Source organism: Canis lupus, chromosome 34 (genome assembly GCF_011100685.1).
Source record: "Canis lupus familiaris isolate Mischka breed German Shepherd chromosome 34, alternate assembly UU_Cfam_GSD_1.0, whole genome shotgun sequence".
In the NCBI taxonomy this organism is placed as follows: domain Eukaryota; kingdom Metazoa; phylum Chordata; class Mammalia; order Carnivora; family Canidae; genus Canis; species Canis lupus.
Genome location: NC_049255.1, coordinates 14544420 through 14566487, shown reverse-complemented (window position 1 = coordinate 14566487; position 22068 = coordinate 14544420). Strand labels below are relative to the sequence as shown.

General features: G+C 37.0%; 1 protein-coding gene across 4 annotated transcripts in view; it reads right to left on the bottom strand.

Moving 5' to 3' along the window:
- The window catches only part of LOC119867493, a 680463-nt gene that overhangs the window by 490526 nt on the left and 167869 nt on the right, over window positions 1-22068 (bottom strand). For all 4 annotated transcript variants that reach the window (XR_005383757.1, XR_005383756.1, XM_038583468.1 and 1 more), the window contains one exon: window positions 5911-5980. The gene's annotated coding sequence lies outside the window, so the exon portion shown is untranslated. The remainder of the gene's footprint in view (window positions 1-5910; window positions 5981-22068) is intronic.

The window sequence follows — 22068 nt, the reverse complement described above, 5'->3', positions numbered from 1 at the left end:
CTTTGTTTATACCTGGCATTTTCCCTTCCTCCCCTTCAACTTCTTTCCTCTAACCTACCATCACACTTATTTTTTTTCTTTTTAAGATTTATTTATTCATTTTAGAGAGAGAGAAAGAGCGTGAGTGAGCACAGGTGGGAGGGGCAAGAGGAGAAAGAATCCCAAACACATTCTATGCTGAGTGTGAGGCCAATGAGGAACTAGGTCTCACAACCCTGAGATCACAACCTGAGCCAAAACCAAGAGTCTGTTGCTTAACCAACTATGCCACCCAGGTGCCCTCCTGCCTTCACACTTCTAACCCCCATCCCTTCCATTTGTTTTTCTCATTTTTACTGTATTGATTATACAGTATGCTATCCCTATAAGCAGCTGACATTTTTTTTTCTGGAAGCCAGAAAAGTAACTTGTCCATTTTGGAATTTTTCTGAGGAAATACAAGTGACTCTCTCCTTGGCCATGCCCAGTAGTCAAAAAAAGAAAAAAAAAATTTCCAAGTTGTTCTGGGGAAGTCATCCAAGCAAGGTTGAAAACAGAGGTCTACTATGTGCTTAAAGGGACTTACTTCCATATCTGGCTTCCCCAGCAGAAGCTGAAGGGGAAGCTTATAACTCTCCTGTGCTCACATCTTCATTTTACTGCATCCTGACAGATCCTATTTTTGAATTGTTAGGATGCTATAAACTACTCTGCTAGATGAAGTACTTTTTTGCTATTCCTTCAGTATAAAAAAACTTGAAAGCCGTTATGGGATATTTTCTTCCTAGCACATTTTTGTTACTATAACCTTATCTTTTTACCCCCAATGATCTAGCACATATTTATGAGAGTTTGCCCTTCCAACAAAATAAATTATGCATTATTAAATCTGCCCTTATAACTGTCTCAGGGAAAGAAAAAATTATCATCTTTCATATTAATTTCAGAGCACTTCATAGGAGTCGGTGAATATTAAAAGGCACTTATTTTTAGCCTTCAATTCACTCTTGAAGGACATACTCATTAGAGCTATGACAATACACACAATTTTGAATGGCTGGCAAATTGGGCACCCTTTCCTAAAAGAGATACATTGGCTGGCAATCAAGTTCAAGGCTCCAAGAATTTTGTAACATCAACTGTTTAAGCCAAAACTCAGAAGCAAAGACCTGAATAACTTAGATAAAAACCTACACAGAAAATATACCAGTGTGTAGGTAAATGACCCACTAAAAACTTTCCAAACATGGAGTTCAAAAGTTTTGTAAAATTTTTCTCAATTTTCACTCCATGCCCCAAACTTCAAACATATTATATATGTTGAACCATTATAGTTGATTCATGTACTTCTCTCTTCAAATTTTCTAAAAGGAGTATACAGAAGCTGAACTGATAAAAGCTGTACTACCTAATCATGATTCAATTGTATCACCACAAGTCTAAACTTTTGTGATGTTAAAGCTGAGGACTTGTTTTCCATTTTTCAGTGTTTGTGGCCTTGTTCTAGACATCAGCACTCTATTATCTTTTAAGTAAACTTGACACTTTTGTTTAATATGTAAATTAAGAATATAAGTTCCTATTCCATGTACAAAGGAATTTATGGGACACAACGGGAAAAAAAAGGAGACTCAAATCATTTTTAGCATTATATTACTAGGTAAATTGTTTCTCTCTCCTTTATTGCTTTTCTCATTCTTAACTTCAGCTTTCCCTCCATCCTATTTTAAACCCCACACAAAGGAGCATGTTATAAGTTTGACTATGGCACCCTGGACTAATCAGCAGGGGTAACTATAACCAAAAGCACAATGAAATATCTTTCCCTAACAGAAAATGTGTAGTGGGATTTTCTCAATTGCTACAGAATCCTTGGTACTATTATCAGGAAAGCCTTGGAGGATGTGTTAAGCATAGTATTAGGCTTAGTTTTAGGAGGTGGGGCAAAACCATATTGCTCCTGCAGAATAGAGGTATAAGTATTTGAAGATAGATAAAGGGGCAGGGTGATCCAGAAATAGAAGAAAACATGTAGAAAAGCTGGATGGAGCATGAGGGAAGAAGGGTCAAAGAGAAAAATCTCCAGTGTTGGCAAACTAAGAAGGTACTTTACAAAAGAGAATGTTCAACTGGGATGTTCAAGTGGTTTAATGTGGGATATGCAAAGTAAACTCCCCACCCACCCCACCTCATCTCTCCTTCAGTAAAAAATACTGTTAAATTTTACTGAATAAAATCTATTGCTCACCTACTCTTTTGAAAGTGTACTCTGTTAGAGAACCTCAATGAGAGCAGAGGTCTGTGGCTGTGGATTGGCCTTGGACAAAAACAGAAATACCTACATGCTTCCTGTGTAATTAGAGGCAAGTTACTGAATATCTCTGATTCTGCACTTTCACCACTATAAAATGAAGGTAATGATAACAGACTTTGGGGTAGTTGTGAGGATTAGGGCTAATATGTATAAAATACTCACTATATGGAAGTTACCCTTTTGATTATGATTTGTTTTTGCCATTTTTGTTGTAGCTGCTAAAAACTATGGCCAAGTCTATGACTCAAAAAACAAACAAAACCACACCACCAAACAAAAACAAAAAACCTTTGAAATGTATGGCCTTCATATGTGTGTTACTTTTTTTCCTGAGTCTTAAATTAATTAATATTTTCTCTATTCCTAATAGTTTAGTTATTATTTATAACTATTGTATTGCATTACAACCTACATCAAAGTTCTTGTAAAAAGTGGTATATGTGTAGTGATAGCATTTTTCTGCCTCTTATGTTCCCACTTTCCCCATAGTGAATTTTGGGGCATGATATGGGAGTCTGTGAATTTTCTTCCACTTCAGATGCTGCTGCCACGCTTACAGTTTCATGAAATTGTCTGACCAGCAATTGGAATGACCTCGGCATTGATCAAAACCTGCCCTGTACTCTCTTGCCTTATCACCTTTGTCATAAAAAAGGTGACTCCAATCTGGGATTAGCAGCAGCACATGTTTGTGGAAACCTGGTCTTATCTTCTTTGTCATTATGTCATCACCATCTTAGCTGACCAGACCCAATCATCATGTTCATGGCAAAATGTCTGTTCATCGATAGGAGGCAAGAAAAAACAAACAAGGGACAGATAACATTCCCTTTTGACACCTGAGAGAAGCGAGGCCCAAAAATGTCAGTGATCATCCCAGAGCCTTCATCAACACAAAACTGGAATTAAAACCAGGCCAACCACTTTCCTGCATCCTGAACACTAAAGAATGTGACCTCTTAACACACACTGATTAGTCAAGCAATCTATATAGCTTGTCAGTACATCAAAGCATGGACAGATTTACTTGATACTGCTGAAGATTATAAAAGAACAATTTGCAGATAATAGCTTCTACTGGTAGAGCTTATGCAGGAGGCAGGACTCCTATCCTACCCTGGAAGGAGTGTGGCTGCACAAGTCTCTCCACCTTTGGGTTCTATTGCTTACCCATTAAATCACTGAAACTTCAATATCACTAGTGTACTAAAAAGGTAGCATTTAGTTCCTGACACAAACTCCAAGGAACTTTTAATTTTATGGAATGAAAAACAAGACTTTAAAATCATTATCAGTTACTTCAGACTCTTAACAAGTGTGTCCTTTTTTCCTTCCCTCTGATAATTTCTGAAGACACCACAAAGATCTGGATTTCTAAACTTTCTCGGAGTGTGTGTTTGTTCGTTTTTGTTTTGGCTTAGCAAAGGGTAAAATGTGCAATATTATCAATTGCTATATTTAGGAATACAAGGCCTACAAACAAAAGATTTGGGAAGGTTCCCCTTGCCCCAGTGGTTAGGTAGAAAATATCTAGCTCTCCAGTACCCCCAAATGCAGGTGCTTACAGAATAATGCTTATACCCATGTTGAGGGAAAAAGGAAACATTCATTGCACCACCAGCAAAAGCTTTGAAACAATTAATCTTGGACAGACTGAGCAAGAAGGAACCTTAGCTGATTTTCAGGCCTCATTATCTATCCCTTACCACGTCTTTATACACAGTCTTTACAACTATATCAAGATAAAATACCTCTAGCTTTTACCAAAAGTACTTAAAGATAAAACAAAGATAAATTCGGCAAAATGCTTATAAGACACGAAACTAGTAAGCAAAAGACAAAATATTACTGCCCAGGTAATCCAGCTAATTATGGATTAGCAAAACCAACAATGACACCCCTAAACAATAAACTTTTCTTTTAAGAGCTAAAAAAAGGCAACAATTTTAATTTAACAGTAAGTTTCATTTATATAAAAGGGAATGAAATCAATATTATGAGAAAAATCTGCATATGGTATAATTAATTACATCTTTCAAACAAAAGATCTTTATATTGTGCCTCTCTATCAATCTAAGATTGAAGGCAATAATTACAATGGCACCATACGGATTATCTAGAACATCATGTCCATGCAGACAACACAACAATCCAACTTATTTTCACAGGAAGAAATCACACTTAGATCCATCAAGAAGAGCACCAATTAGTTTTACTTTTCTCCCTCCCACTCACTCCTCAGGTTTTAATCATCTGTTGTATAGCAATTGTTGTAAATTATGGGTAACAACAACCTTGGAACTTCAATACCAATATAAACCAATACCCCACTGCCACCTTTTTGGCAGTTTGCCATGTGTGCTATTTTAAAGTTAGGCATTAGGAGGCAGCAAATGGCTCAAAACCACAGGCAAAGATAAATATTGTAGGAAGTTGGAAAAGAGACCTAAAGCTGCAAAGGCAGAGAAAACAGATCTCATCTTAAACACAGACTTCCAGGAATTTAGATTCGTTATGAGGAACAGTAAAAAGGGAAAAGGGTTTGGCCCTTGTAGAGAACTTTATAAAACTATCTGGATCCCATTCCCCATTTCAGCATCTCTAAAAAATGCTGATGATCACCTTAAGGGTTAAACAACAGGTCTTGGTTTCATTTAATCTTGTTTTGTTTCTTGGCTCCAGAAATAAAGGTCTCATGGTTGCCTAGGTGGAATTCTCAGGTCACACTTGCTTTGGCAATGCCCACGCAAACGCATATGCTGTTCAAGCCATCACAGAGACATTAGAACTGATTCCGCCCCATATCGCTTCATTCTAAGGCGTTTACATATTGAAAGCATGCACCATAATTACTTAGAAATGTCAATGATGCATCTACATTAAAAAAAATACTTGTGACATGTACTCTAATTCAAAGAATTATGTCTTCAGAAAACACATGTCTGTCTTATTTTAGGAAGCTGAAAACAGACTTTTCACTTTCCTAAAGGGAGAAAATATCTTTAAATGAAGCATTGTTATTTTAGTTATAATGCTTGACTGAATTATAAGACATGCTTAAACCACCCTAAAAATTGGTTTGTAATATCAAAACAACTCTTGCCTCTCTCTGAATATTTATTTTGAATAAATAAAACTCATTTAATTTATAGAAGAATTTTATTCCAAGCACAAATAGAAAAGTCCTTAGAAAATACTACTGCTAGGAATCAAAACTATAAATGTGTGAGGAAGATTGTGTGGTGCATGAAACAAGAAACTGAACATCTCCAAAGATAGTTCCCTGCAATTTCTGCATTGTTTCTTAAACTGTTGTGCTAAGAATGCATACATTATGTGCCTCACAATACTTAGCTATCAGAATATAGAGAATAGAGCAGTAATGAAAAACACATTCAGTATTACAATAATAATATTGTAATAAACAGTCAAATCAAACCAAAAACAATTCCTTTTTTTCCCCAAAAGTAATTCCTATCAAAAAATGCAAATGCTCCACAAAACCTCTTTTCCTTCTAGGCATGCATGATGATTCCCAACTCCTCCAATAACCAAATTTCAGCTTTATTACAACTGACTATGACAAGTAATTGAAGAAAATATCACACATTACTTACTGTTTCTGAGATTTCTATGCCATCCTTCTGAATTCAAAGGGCTGAAGAAGAATCACTGCCACGAGGAAATCTAACAGGCAAAAAAGAGGGAAAATAGCAAGCATTAGTTGTCTGAAATATTAACATCTTCAGGTTTTCTTGAAGTACTTCCCACAAGATCCCAAAGCAAAGAAGAAAAAGGAAAAGTTGGAGGAAAAACATCACACACACATCCCAAGCCGACTTTCTCCATAAACCCATGCAGCTCCAAACTTTAAAGTAAAGGTTCAAATTGTTGAGCATCCTGATGGAGCAAATATCCGACTTCGGTATCACTGGTTACGTACACAATTTCAGTAAGACGAATGCATCTCCAAAATTACAGTTACTTTAATGTATTATCCAGATTTTCCCCTGTTTCTCTCCCTTTCTCCCTTTTCCATTCACATTTTTCTTCCGACAAAATGCACATAGGTCTGTTCTTCCTTGTACCCCGAGTCAGGCCTGGCTTTGAAATGCATTTCAATCTCTCAACACAGACTGCTTTCATTGCATTTAGAGTCCCACTAAGGCCCAGCTTTAAAAGCTACTGATTCTTTTTTTCTTTAGCCTTCCTCACAAAGGAAGGGTATTTTGTAAATTACCAGCTCGTTCAGATCAACAAAAGGTACTTTCATAGAAAGCCCCATTTGATTTTGCTCAAATTTGATTACAAGGATGGAGAAAAGGAAAGGAAGTCAAAAAGAAAAACCCCAGATGGCTTTTTCATTCATCTCAGTGAATGAGCTTTATCTGTGCCTTTTGAAACTGTAGCAGTGGAAAAGCATTTCTGTTGGCTTAAAAAACTTGACAAAAATTATTGGTTTGCCATTTCTCATGTAACAGCCATTGGGAACTGGATGAAAAGACTTTTTCATGGGATCGCCTGCTTGGATCAAAATAATGGAGATTAGGTATTTCATTATAAATTACAGTGGGAGATAGAGCAGGCTGTCATATTAATAGCAACCTGCTCATGGCCTTCAATGGTAGCTATTCTCCTAGACAAAGGACCAAGGGGGTTGTCTATTGAACTTGTACTTTAGGCCTGATCAATTTTCTATCATCAAGGCAAAAGGTGAGATGACTAACAAAGGAATTCACACATGAGTGACCTCATAAGCCTACAGATAAAACAGCTTAAAGAAGCAAAATACATCCTGAAATTATGGATGATAAACTATATAAAGAAGGAGAAGACAGAGTCTGAGAGCGGGAAAGGAAAGAGCAATGGTCTATAATTCTCCTCTCTCTTCTTGGCCAAATGGACACATTAAAAGCTACTTGTTTTCAGCTGCAGATAATTGCAGCGTTTGGGTTGCAGTGGTCGGCTCTAAATCCTTCAGCCCCCTTTTTTTCCTCAGCACAGCTCCAGTCATTTCACTCGCTCTTAACAACAGCATTGTATTCAAGACAAAGCTTCTACCAAGAGTCACACTTAAAAATAAAAACTAAAAAGAATCACAAGCAACCCAGGCTTCCAGATATTATACAGTAGACTGTGCGTTTGTTATTTGCTTCAGGCTTCCAGCCTCTCGCCTGCTTCTCATGCACTTACTTGGAATCTAAGGCTTTTCAAAGCCTAAGCTGCACCTGAGCTAAAAGACACAGAATCTTAACGAAGCAGAATAAAACGTGCTATTCCATGAAGATTCTTTCAGAAGAGAGTGAAGATAAAATACTAATCCAAAGAACTAGAGCAGGACAGGTGATTAATTTTCATCCAATCACGAGCACTAATTTAGATTCCAAATTGAAGTTATCCAAATCACTGTAGGAATTGCTAAAATTGTCTTCCCTGTTATAGTTCCATGGAATTTTCTTCAACCTTTCTAAAGAAAAAATAATAATTAGGATTTCTGCCCTGTAGCCTTAGTGTTCCTTGAATTCAGGATGGTACTAGAGAATTTCTGTTCCAGAGATAAAACCCAGGTTATCAAAGGTTACTATTACCTAGAGATGCAGATACAGTGTAAGACTATGCACACTACATAAAGCTAATGCAGAGTAAAAATACATGTGAGTGGGGTGTCTGGGTGGCTCAGTCAGTTAAGCATCTTCCTTTGGCTCAGGTCATGATCTGAGTCCTGGGACAGAGCCCCACGTCCAGCTCCCTGCTCAGCGGAGAGTCCACTTTGCCCTCACCCTCTGCCCCTTCCCCTAGTTTGTGCTCTCTCTCAAATAAATACATGAAATCTTAAAAAAAAAAAAAAATGTGAGCAGGATATATTTTTACTGTGCTGCGGTTTTTTAAGGCAAAGACTAGTCAAGATTATTAATGTAAAAGGACTTCCAACTGCCTAAAAGCTTGAGGAAATACCATAAATATCACCCATGACAGCAGTTGTCAAAATAAGGCTATATCTGAAAGGGCACTCTCGACAGGTGTAATGACTCCCAAATCTTGGGCACAAGCAGTCTTAGTACACACTCACACATATAGTAGTGGTGACATAAGGAAAGTCATTTCTATATAATTCAATAAAACATGATATAGTATAATCTGAGATGTATATACAAGTGACTCAACATTTGTGTTAAATTGTACTTTTTTTTTTAGAAGAACCCTGGATCCCTCAACTATTTTAACTATTCATAGATATCCCCAAATTCAAATTGAACAACATTGGTTGAAGCCAGTGTGCAGGAAAGCTCTCCCCACTATTGATGTAAATGTGGATGGGTATAAATTTTCCAGAGGGTAACTGGCCGGCATTCTTCAAAAGCTTGAAAGCCTTCATAACTCTTGACCTAGTTATTCTACCTCTAGGAATCTTCCCAGTAGAAACCATCAAAAATGCAGATAAAGATTCTTTTGTTCACAAAGATACTTATAACAGTGATTTGGACAATAATAGGATAGTGGTTAGGATTATAAATCTAAGCCAGACTAGCTGAGTTCAAATTACAACTTGACCAACTTCCAATTACAACCTGTAACTTTGGTAATTAACCTCTCTATGTCACAGTTTTCTTACCTGTAAAATGGGGATCTTTAAAGTATGTTATGAGAATTAAATGACTTAATATATGTAAAGTGCTTAAAAAGTGACTAACACATAGTAAGTACTGAATAAGTATTAGATATTATTACTACTTTAAATATTCCAAATCGAGAAAATTAACTCAGTTGTGATAAATAGATACAATAGAATGCAATATGCCCATTTGAAATCATGTTTCTTAATGACATGGAAAAATATTCATATTTATTTAAAAATTTAATATTCAAAAATATCTATATTATGTGATCTCAAATACCTAGATATATATATTTATGTGCATTAAGTGGCAATAGTATTTATTCCTGAATAATGTAATTTCAAATGGTATTTATTTATTTTTATAGTTTTTCAATTTTTAAATTTTGAATGAAAATTTTTAAATTTTTTAAACCTCCCCCTTTTTAAGTAAGATTTTATTTATTTATTTGAGAGAGAGAGTATGAGCAGGGGGAGGAGCAGAGGGAGAGGCAGGCTACCCACTGAACAGGGAGCCCCATGTGGGCTTGATCCCAGGACCCGGAGATTATGACCAAAGCCAAAAGCAGATGCTTAACCAACTGAGCCACCCAGACACCCCCTAAAACCTCTTATTTTTATAAGAGTTAGTTTATGAAGAAGTAGAACTATGAGAAGCCTCAAAGAGTATGCAGTGCTTATCTAATGGAGGTAGACCAGGCTATGGAGAAAGTCAGAATCTATGCCAAAGTTCACCTTAGTGCTTAACCCTAAGACCTGGAGACAAGATGTGCTTCAACAACTGGGAACTAAGCTGTTCTGAACTCTAAAATGCAAAAAAGTAAAATCCAAGGACAATAGATCCACAAAATTCCCATGCAAAGAAGCTGTTAATATGCAGGTTACCAAAGGCATCTGACAACAGAAGACTCCAGCAAAATGACTCTGGGATGAACTTGGGGAGATATACACATGCCAACATATATAGGATATCTGTAACACAAATAGCTTTGATTCAGTTAGGGGCAAAGGACAAAGCCCAGTAATCATAAGAAGTTTCAACAACAGGGATGGAATAGTGACCTAATCAATTTTAGTGGTAGCTAAATATAGAAACTGTAGGGTACAACCAAGGAAAGGACTCTGTATGGGAATGTCTAGAAAAGGAAATAAAGGCCAAGAGGTAGGCAGCTGTTGCTTTCCCTTCTACCCATGCGGAGCTAGAAACTGAAGACAGAAAGGGAGGTATATGGAAGAGCAGAACTACCCCCCCAGTGCTGCTGGGCCCTTAGTCAAGCCTGACCTAGGGGGTGGGGGAAGGGGGAAGGACAGGGAAATGGGGAGCCTAGAAAAACTAGCTATGCTAGTCTTTAGTAACTAATAGTGACTAGAAAGTTACCAAATCTCCCAAAATATTATTAAAAATTAGGAATGTGACAGAGCATAGCTGTAGGTGAAGAAAGCAAAACTGAATTACCCAGTATATGACTTACATGTGCATTATGCCTTTGTTGCAAGAAAAAGTGTCAGAGCTAAGTGCTAGACTTTCCAAAAAACTTCAGTTAATAAGAAGCAACATTTAAGAATATGAAAATCCCGGGATCCCTGGGTGGCGCAGCGGTTTAGCGCCTGCCTTTGGCCCAGGGCGCGATCCTGGAGACCCGGGATCAAATCCCACATCGGTCTCCCAGTGCATGGAGCCTGCTTCTCCCTCTGCCTATGTCTCTGCCTCTGTGTGTGTGTGTGTGTGACTATCATAAATAAAAAAAAAGAAAGGAAAGAAAATCCCATATGATCCAACAATTCCACTTCTGGATAAATAACCAAAGGAATTGAAAGCAGGTAGTCAAACAGTGTTTGTACATTCATGTTTATAGCAGCATTATTCACAATAGCCAAAAGGTAGAAGTAACTCAAGTGTCCATAGACAAATGAATGGATAAACAAAATGTGGTAGATTCAATGGAATATTATTCAGTCTTAAAAAGGAAATTCCAATACATGCTACAACATGGGTGGATACTGAAAATATTATGCTAAGTGAAATAAGCCAGATACAAAAAGACAAATATTATATGATTCCACTTATATGAGGTACTTAGAGTAGTCAAATTCAAAGACAGAGAGTTAAAAAAAAAACCACAGAAAACACAAAAAACAAAAAACATAGACAGAGAGTAGAATGGTGGTTGCCAGAGGCTAGGACACAGGGAGAATTTGGAGTTATTGCTCAAAGGGTAAAGGGTACAGAGTTTCAGTTTTACAAGATAAAAAGAGTTTTGGAGATGGATGGTGGTGATAGTTACACACAAAGTGAATGTACTTAAGGCCACTAAAGTGTATACTTTAAAATGATTAAAATTGTGAATTTTATGTTATGTATATTTTACCACAATTTTTTAAAAAAGAATATGAAAATAATGCTTCCTGGACTCCAACTCTTTTATCTTATTATCATCTAATGGCAAGGAGAGGACAGAAAAGGAAAGGTAGAGGAAGAGGAAGGGAGCAGAGGGTAAGAGAGAAAGTGGGGGCTACTATGTGCAGTCAGTTGTGCAACTTGTATAGTTCACCTGGAGACCTTTGAGGCAAAATGGGGGTAAAGTCTAGCCAGGAGTTATACTGACCAAGTGGTATGTCCTGGGGCTGGACTTCAATAGCTAGGAGGAAGGGTGCTATTTTGTAACTCATTAATCCAGAAGGAACATCTTTTATTAATCTGCAGAATGGCACTGTATGTGTCAACAGGCCTTGGAAGGGAGCCAGACTGGTATGTGACAGATTAAGAATGATCATTAAAACTGAGTGGCAGAGTTGGTTATGTGCTCTTTATCTATGAATTGGCCACCAATAACCTGGGATAACCTTCTGCCTGAAAGTTTCATCCATATCTTGTTCACAAGCTCTTCCCTGTCATCAATACAACCAGCATTATCTCATGCACCAAAGCATATGATATGAGTAAAATAATATGTAATATATAATTTGGCTTCTCTAAAGGAGACATGATAAATCAACTCCAGGTCTAAAACACATGCTCTTTGGGGCACCTGGTGGCTCAGTGGTTGAATGTCTGCCTTTGGCTCAGGTCATGATACTGGGGTCCTGGGATCCAGTCCCACATCAGGCTCCCTACAGGGAGCCTACTTCTCTCTCTGTGTATGTCTCTGACTCTCTCTCTGTGTCTCTCATGAATAAATAAAATCTAGAAGGAAGGAAGGAAGGAAGGAAGGAAGGAAGGAAGGAAGGAAGGAAGGAAGGAAGGAAGGAAGGAAGGAAGGAAGGAAAAGAAAGAAAAAGAAAGAAAGAAAAAGAAAGAAAGAAAAGAGAAGAGAAAAGAAAAGAAGAGAAGAGAAAAGAGAAAAGAAGAAAAGAAAAGAAAAGAAAAGAAAAGAAAAGAAAAGAAAAGAAAAGAAAAGAAAGAAAAGAGAGGAAGGGGCAGAGGGAGAAAGAGAGTATCCGCTGAGTGCAGAGCCTGATGTGGGGCTCCATCTCACGACCCTGAGATCACAACCTGAGACAAATTCAAGAGCCTGACACTCAACCAACTGAGCCACCCAGATGCCCCCTTTTTCTAGACTGGTAAAAAGCAACCCTTAGTTTCTCAAGCAACAAATGCCCATCCTTGTTGGTCCTTCTGTTACCAAAACCTTTGAATTACATCTTACAAATTTCTCTATGGTCTCTCCCCCTCTTTTCAAGTTCTATTCTCCTATTGCTCTAATTAGGATCTGAAGCAGCACTGACTTAAGCAACTATAGTAACCTCCACACCAAGCTCCCTCTCTAATCCTCAAAATTCATCCTCCATCTGGCCATTACAGTGATGTTTTTAAAGGAAAAATCTCCCTATGTCACTGCTCTGATGAAACCTTTCAATGTAACTCCCTGCTACAGAGCCTTATGCTAACCAAAATGCATCACCTGGAACCTTGTCAGAAATGCAGAAACCGGGACCCTACTCCAAATCTAATGAATTAGATCTGCATCTTAACAAGCTCTCCAGGTAATTCATATGTCCAAGTTTGAGAAGCACTAGTCTAAAGAACAAATTACTATTATAGCTTCACCCATAGGCCCTTCACAATCTTCACAAACTGGTGCTCATCTGTCTTCCCATTTTCAACTTGAGCCCCCTCCACTCCACACCACCTTCCCTGCCTCAGGACCTCTGTAGAAGCCATTCTTTGCCCAGAATATTCTTTCCTATTTTATCTGGCAATATCTGACTCATTTCTTTAGAGTTGGCCTAAATGTCACATCTTTTTACTCTCTGTCAAGACCAGAAGTTTTATTTCCAGAGAATAAAAAAAGAATAGGCTATGTTAGAATAAGGTATCTATATTAGACATAAGTATTTTTCATGAATTTTTTTTCAGTTTTATGTGTATAGGTGCATAATGGTCATGATCTACAATGCATTTCTTACTACAAATAAAAAGCAAAAAAATGCCTTCTCTAAGTTCAGAGGTTTTGTCAGAAGAGCCTCAGAGTTTTGCCATTTGTGCATTCCTCTTTATAAAACTGATTGGATTTTATAAAAGTAAATTTTTGCATGTCTGCTTCCCCATCAGACCATGATTTCCTTCAGGGTGGGAGTTATAACTTTTCCATCTTTGAAAATCCAAATCCTAATGCAATCAATGTTTATTGAATGAATAAATAAATAATAGCATTAATGAAACAAGTCCACTATCGTTCAAGAAAAGATCCATAGTTTCTAATGTTGATGCAGGGAGTAACAGAGGAACAAGAGTCACACCTTTGAGAAGTGGACCAGACCAGCATCCAAAAAAAGCTGTTTAGGCTTCCCCTAAACTGACTTTCAATTTTGAATCCCTACTTTGTCCCTTAGGACTGTCACCTTGAACGACTTACCTAACTTCAGAGTCTCAACCTTCTCCTCTGAAAAATGGGTATATTATAATATTTTATTTTTCAAGTGGTAAGATAGGTGAGATAGTGTTGCATGAAGTGCTTAACACATTCTCTATAAAAATACGATAATATTTATCCCAGATCTGTGACATTGTAGGCATTCCCAATCAATTCAGTAATGACTGTGGATTTATTGGGCAATTTATTGGGATTTTTAATATGACAGAATAACCTACTGAAAAATAATTAGTAAAATAATCTTTTTACATAATAACTAATTATATGAATATAGTTTATACAAGTTTATATAAATACTTATGTAAAGAATTAATAAAACAATTTCTCATTTTTTTTTTCTAAGTATAATTTTTCTCTTTATTTATTTCCAAATCTTTGATTTTAAACCCGATTCTATGAAAATGTATTTTCATAAGTTTCATTTTCTATGAAAATGTATTATCATATGTTATAACCTAGCTTACTTAATGAATCTTAAATTAAGTTTTAGAAAGGATTTTGTCATTATGCATGCCTAGCTCATGACTTATAAGTTCCGAAGAAGTTAACTAAAATTGGATTTATTTAAGTTGCTAGTGACCACTTAAGATGACTTTTTTTAGAACACATTCAAATAATATAAAGAACAGGGTAGCATTATTATTCAAATATACTGTGCAACTATTGGTGTTCAATTTACTAACATACAGAATAACACCCAGTGCCCGTCACCCATCACTCCCACCCCCTGCCCTCCTCCCCTTCTACCACCCCTAGTTCGTTTCCCAGAGTTAGCAGTCTTTACGTTCTGTCTCCCTTTCTGATATTTCCCACACATTTCTTCTCCCTTCCCTTATTTTCCCTTTCACTATTATTTATATTCCCCAAATGAATGAGAACATATAATGTTTGTCCTTCTCCGACTGACTTACTTCACTCAGCATAATACCCTCCAGTTCCATCCACGTTGAAGCAAATGGTGGGTATTTGTCATTTCTAATAGCTGAGTAATATTCCATTGTATACATAAACCACATCTTCTTTATCCATTCATCTTTCGTTGGACACCGAGGCTCCTTCCACAGTTCAATTTCTCATTTTAACTTGAGAGAAAAATGGGACTCCCCACTCCCCATAGGAGAGTATCTTACTTTATTTCCTTTTTCTATAGCACATGTTACTTTTAACTATTATATAATCACTACTTGTATATTCACATATCACTTTTAACTATTATTTAATCCTTAACTGTATGTTTACTATTTAGCATCTGCTTCCTCAACCAGAATCATAGGCTGCATGAAGGAAGAAACACTGTCTGCTTTGGTTACCAAGCACCTACAATAGTACCTGACAGAGAGTAGGAACAGTAAGCACTAAATAATTATTTGCTGAATAAATGGATTATCAACTAAGCTTTTATGTCGTTCAAATATGGACTTGCCTGGTCTGAGGGGGAGTTAGGAGTCTTCTCTTGTGAAAAACCAAAGAGACAGGTGGGACTGGCTACCCCCAAGCCAACCCTAAATAGGCCTTTGTTTTAAAAATCCTAAGCCTGGGATCCCTGGGTGGCTCAGTGGTTTAGCGCCTGCCTTTGGCCCAGGGCGTGATCCTGGAGACCCGGGATCGAATCCCACGTCAGGCTCCCGGTGCGTGGAGCCTGCTTCTCCCTCTGCCTATGTCTCTGCCTCTCTCTCTCTCTCTCTCTCTCTCTCTCTCTCTGACTATCATAAAAATAAAAATAAAAAAAATCCTAAGCCTATAGATTTCGTGCTAGAGTGTTACAGAAGAGAAAACACAAAAGCTGTGGAAGTCCATGGTTGAGGAGGAAAAAGTGGCCTCATGTCCAGCAAGGTCAGATTCCCCAAATTGAGAGTAGAGACAGAGCTCTGAATTCTAAGAATGGCAGTCATGAATCTCCTGCCTCTGAGCTGGTGGAACTCTGGGAGCTGATAGCCCCAGAACTGACTAAAGGCAGTGCTGTCTGTCCAACACAGGACACCTAGAAATGCACAACTGCTTCTCCTGAGCTTACCAGCATGAGGAAAAAAGGCTTTCCTTTCAGAAAAGGAAAATTTTGCTCCACACTTAATTTAATGCCACATGGGGAAGACAGACAACATGGAATGTCTTAAGAATAGAGGCCCAGGGATGCCTGGGTGGCTCAGTCAGTTAAGTCCCTGCCTTCAAAAAAAAAAATAAAAAAATAAAAAAATAAAAAAATAAAAAAATTAAAAAAAAAAAAAAAAAAAGTCCCTGCCTTCAGCTCAGGTTATGTTTTCAGGGTCCTGGGATGGGGCCCCACATCTCAGGCTTCCTGCTAGGCTTCTCCCTCTCCCTCTGACCCTACCCCCTATTTATGTGCATGCTCTCTTTCTCTCAAATAAATAAATAATATCTTTAAAAAAAAGAAAAAGAAAAGAGACCCAAACTATTTCAACTAGGAACCAGTGAAGGAAGTAGAGATATTTAACCTGGTCTATAAAGACCGACATAGACATAGACTGTGAGGCAGGTATAGAGATAAATGTAGAGCTATATGCTGACCTAGATGTGGGTGAAGATGCAAATGCACACATCCTCTCATGGAGAAAGGCAATAGATTTGGCCGAGGTACCTTCTTAAGTCAAACTGAAATTACTGAATAAGAGCTGCAGAGAAAAATTCTGTATTAGTATTTTTAAAAGTTTCTAATAGTAACATGGTCCAGAAATGGAATGAGGTCAGTTAGGGCTTAATCCCTAACACTTACAGGGTTCAGATAGAAACTAGGTTGAAGGTTATAAAAAGAACACGAGCATGGTTTCAGCTTATCTAGATATCTGTCAAGAAATGCAAAGGAGCCTACTTGTAAGAAAAGTTAGCCTGCCACAGTTTCATGGATGGATATTAAATAAGAAATGCCTTTTTAAGCTCTTTTATCTCATGGCAAGGGTCTCACTGATGAGAGATGCCTGAGTGGCTCAGTGGTTGAGCGTCTGTCTTTGGCTCAGGGTGTGATCCCAGGGTGGTGTGATCAAGTTCCTCATCAGGCTCCCCACAGGGAGCCTGCTTCTCCCTCTGCCTGTGTCTCTGCCTCTCTCTCTGTGTCTCTCATGAATAGATAAATAAAATATTTTTTAAAAAAGAGGGTCTCACTGATGTCTTCTTTTCTCATGACCAGTGAGTATCCTTATAATCATTGCTTTAAATTCTCTATCAGACATGTTGCTTTTATCTATTTCGCTTAGATCTCTGCCTGTATGGAAGTGTTGAATCACTATATTGTATACCTGAAACAATATCACACTGTATGTTAATTAACTAACTGGAATTTAAATAAAAACTAAAAAAATGCCTAATAAGATGAAGGTTCCTTAAAAAAATTAAAAATAGAAGTACCATATGATCCAGTAATTCCACTAAGTATTTACCCAAAGAAAATAAAAACACTAATTTGAAAATATATATGTACCCTTATGTTTACTGTAGCATTATTTACAATAGCCAAGATACAGAAGTAACTTAAGTGTCCAACCGATAGATGAATGGATAAATATGTGAAATGGACTATTACTCCAGTATAAAAAGAAATGAGCTCTCACCATTTGCAACAACATAGATAGACCTAGAGAACATTATGCTTAGTGAAATAAGTCAGAGAAAGAAAATACCATACTATTTCACTTATATGTGCAATCTTAAAAGCAAAACAAATGAACAAACAAACCAAAACAGAAGCAAGACTCCTAAGTACATTGAACAGACTGGTGATTGCCTGTGGGGAAGAGAAGTGGTGGGTGAAATAGGTGAAGGGGATTAAGAGGTACAAACTTATCATGGGGATGAAAAATACAGCATAGGAAATATAGTCAGTAAGATTATAATAACAGTGTATGGTGACAGATTATTAACTATACTTACCTTGGTGAACATAGTATAATGTGTAGAACTGTCAAATCACTATGCTGTGAAACTAATATAACATCATATGTCAACTAACTAATATAACATCATATGTCAACTATACTTCAATAAAATTTTAACGTGAAACTAATATAACATCATATGTCAACTATACTTCAATAAAATTTTTTTAAATAAAAGAGAGAAATGCCTACTAATGGTAATAACACAGAAAAAAAGCAAGCTCACAGATGCTCTGAAGTTCTGCTCAACTTCAGTTCTTAAGCAAACCTATTTAATGTTGTATACCATGAACACTTTTAAATATTGACTAAGATGTTAGACAAATATAAAGCTCCATTACTGGTACTCCATTAATATCAAATTGGGGTAATTTCAATATTTGTATTATATATTTTTTAAAATATGCTGTCGAGGAAATAACATAAAATTGAAATAGATGTGTTCACTCTATCAGAGAATAAAAATTTCAACAATTAAAGAAACACTAAATTATAAATACTTGCTATGGTAATTAAAATCATATTATCAACCATTAAAGTAGGTCCTGTAGGATTTCTACTTGGTAGTGTTTTCTAAGTCTAGTTTGGGATGCTTTATGAATTTCAAAGTAATAAAACTGATTTCCTTGAAAATGTTACATAACTCAAACCATTTAAGTTAATTTTGCAATCAGTCTGATTTAGCAAACTGTCCCAACCAAAATTTAAAGCATTTCTATTTACATTAATGGCTATTACTGATACCAATCAAGACAGAGTTACTTAAGCAATGAAACAACTTTGGAAAAAAAAAAAAAAAAGAAAAAAAAAAAAGAAACAACTTTGGTATTAGAGCAGAATCAAATTGATTTGGAAACAGAGATAGCTATATAATATTATAGATGCATATACTAATCCTACCCCACACATATCCTAGGTAAAATTGTTTGCTAACAAGAATCATGACTGATGTCATGAGTTATACATTTCCTTTATTGTTATTTTAAAATATTGCCATAATTTCTGATCCCTCCCTTTCCCTCAGACCCTAGATCCAATCAATCAACAAGACTTTTTTAGTTTTAACTTCCAAATACAGAGCTACTCTGTCTCTCATAGGCTGCTGGGGAGCTAGTCCATATATCATTATCCATGGCTGAACTGATGGACTTTTCTCATTCTCCTCCTCCCTTTACTAATAATGTCCACCTCCTCCTCACTCTTCTTACTGCCACAGAGTAATCCTTTCAAGACTCTATTGCTTAAAACCCTCAAAGGCCTCCATTGCCTTTAGAATGAAATCTAAACTTGTTTCCAAGACTTGTCATTGCCTACATGATTTAGCACCTGCCCATCCCTACAAAACCACCTCTCAAAGCTCTTTCTTTGCCCACTTGCCTCTTGACCCCTGGTAATTTTTGTCTTCTTATAACATATAAAGTTATGATACAGCATCTGCCTAGAATGTTCTTCCTCCACCTCGTTCTTATTCTACCAATCTCTTCTTGATGTCCACTCCTCAGAAAGCCTTTTCTGGCTATCCCAGCACCCAACTTGCCCCATGTAACCTTGATGCTCTCCATTTCCAATTCAGAATCTTGTTTGTGGCCTTCATAGGGCCTGTCTCAACTTACTATTTACCATAGCTTATTTTTCTTTATTCTATCTTCACTGGGTTATAAACTCCATGGGAAGGAACCATGTCTGTATCATTCACTGCTGTGCCCTAAAGCTCAACACAGGGCTAAGCATTCAGTAGTTCAGTACATATACACTGAATGAATGAACGAGTGAGTCAATAACACTGTAGTCATTCCTCAATTTCAAAAGTGATTGAAAACTTTGTATATATGTATATATATATGAAAATCTTGTCTGAACCTCTATACTACAAAACAAAACTGAGAAATTAAAATATTATTTAAGTAATGAGAGTTACTGCATTTAGCAGACAGTGTGGCTCATAAAAATGAGATACACTTCGGGATGCCCGGGTGGCTCAGTGGTTGGGCATCTGCCTTTGGCTCAGGGTGTGATCCTGGAATCCTGGAATGGAGTCCCACATCAGGCTCCCCACAGGGAGCCTGCTTATCCCTCTGCCTGTGTCTCTGCCTCTCTCTCTCTCTCTCTGTCTCTCATGAATAAATAAATAAAATCTTTTTTAAAAATGAGACACACTTCAAACTAAAAGCCTTTTATTAATTCTTCCTGGTCAAGTATAAATAGAAAACACATGTCCTGCCAAGAGCTTGCCACCTACAACAATAAAACCAGGTTAAAAAGATGGCAACCTAGGAGACGGAAAGTGCCCCTGATGTGCTATACAAGTAAGATGGCACAGTCTTCACACTAAATGCTGACGATGATCTCAGTGATGACAATCATGATAACAGCAGCATTGTCAAGCATGTGCTATGTGTCAGACACTGTTCCAAGTAATAAGAATATAGTAATTCCTTTAATCCTTATAACAATCTTACTGTTTTCTCCACTTTTTTTTTAAAAAAAAAAGCATTTTATTTATTTATTCATGAGAGAAAGGGAGAGAGAGAGAGAGAGGGAGAGACATAGACAGAGGGAGAAGCAGGCTCCATGCAGGGAACCTGATGTGGGACTCGATCCTAGGACTCCAGGATCACGCCCTGAGCCAAAAGCAGACGCTCAACAGCTAAGCCACCCAGGCGTCCCTGTTTTCTCCACTTTACAGATGAGAAGATCCAAGGTGTAAACAATTAGAGTAAGCATTTGAATTTAGAAAAGGTCACATAATTAAGAAAAGAGCTGATATTTAATCCTAGGTACTTTGATCCTAGATGCTCATATTAATTTCTGTTAAAGGAAAACCAAAATATTCTCTTTAATATATACCACTGGACCAACCACTCATAATCACATAACCACAACTTAACACTGTCCTGACTTACCTGAAATGCTGAGTCTGACCTGAAACAAAACTTAAGCTTTTTTTTATGTCCTTATAGAATGACCTTACAGTTTCCTAGATAATCAGCTATAAACACTTGTATTATGCAATGAAAAGGAATGAGTTTCTAGTAACCAATCACGAGAGAAAACAATGTACTTACACATTCCTGCTTCATAAATTGAGCAGTAACTACTGAAAGCCTTGCTCCAACCACTTTCTGTTTGAAGTCTCTCTGTTCGCAGTTAGCTTCTCACTCTATAAAATATTCATATCAACTAAAGCTCTCTGAATTTTCTTTTGACATTTCTAAGTATATAAAAATATTTTAAGACATCTCAAGAAGAAGGTGTACCTTATATGGTAATAAGCATAAAATGATGGAACAAGACCTGTCAGGACTTTGAAACCACGGGGGATGCTCACATTTCTTATCAGGGAAATCCATATTGGTTTGAACCCAATAATAAGGTTATTTTTTTTACGAAAAGAACAAGAATACTACTTTCCTGATTATCTCAGAAGGACAGACAACACAGAAAAAAAATAAAACATCAGATGGCCATAACAAAGAGCACCTGGATAAGATCAAGGGAAAGAAAGAAAGAAGATGAGAAAGAAGGAAAAACATGTACTACCATGTGAGTCAACAAATAAAGCAGGCAGCCAACATTCTGCAAAACATTTTTAGAGAAAATGAAAGCCACCTTGGTAATACTACTGATAAAGATTTTGAATTCAAAGGAATTTGAGATAAATAGGAAATACCAGGAAATAACCTTTCTTGTAGCTGCTGTCATAAATACCAAAAACTTGGTGGCTTAAAACAATAGATATTTATTCCCTGCAATTCTGGAGGTCAGAAGTCTGATATCAGTATCACTGGACCAAAAATTAAGGCATTGGCATGGCTGCATTCTCTCCAGAGATTCTAGTGAAGAATCCATTCCTTACTTCTTCCAGCTTCTTGTGGCTGCTAGCACTTTGACTTGTGGCCACATCACTCTGATCTTCTAATGCCAGCCTTGTGAATCTTGCTCTGCTCTGTCTTCACACTGCCTTCTCTGTGTATAAAACTTCCTCTGCCTCCCTCTTCTAAAGATACTTATGATGGCATGTAAGACCCACATAGATAAATGTGAATAAGAATCTCAAGATTCTTAACTTAATCACATCTGCAAAGGCCTTTTTCCCAGAAAAGGTACTATTTAATAGTTCCAGAGATTAGTACCTGATGTCTTTGGGAGCCATATTTCAGCCTACTACAATGATGGAGTGCTCTAATGAAAGGAAGTAGTTGGTCCCAGCATAGACACAAAAACACTGTAGAGCTCATAGAAGACCAGTGAAATTTAGTGCAAGAAAAGGAATCCCTCCAGAACGAGAAGATTAATCATACTTCCTTAAGTATTTTCCCTAGTGCTTTAAATTATACTGGAAATTAAAGACAGCATAATTACTATGGTATAGTGCATAAAAGCTTTGCTTATAATTCT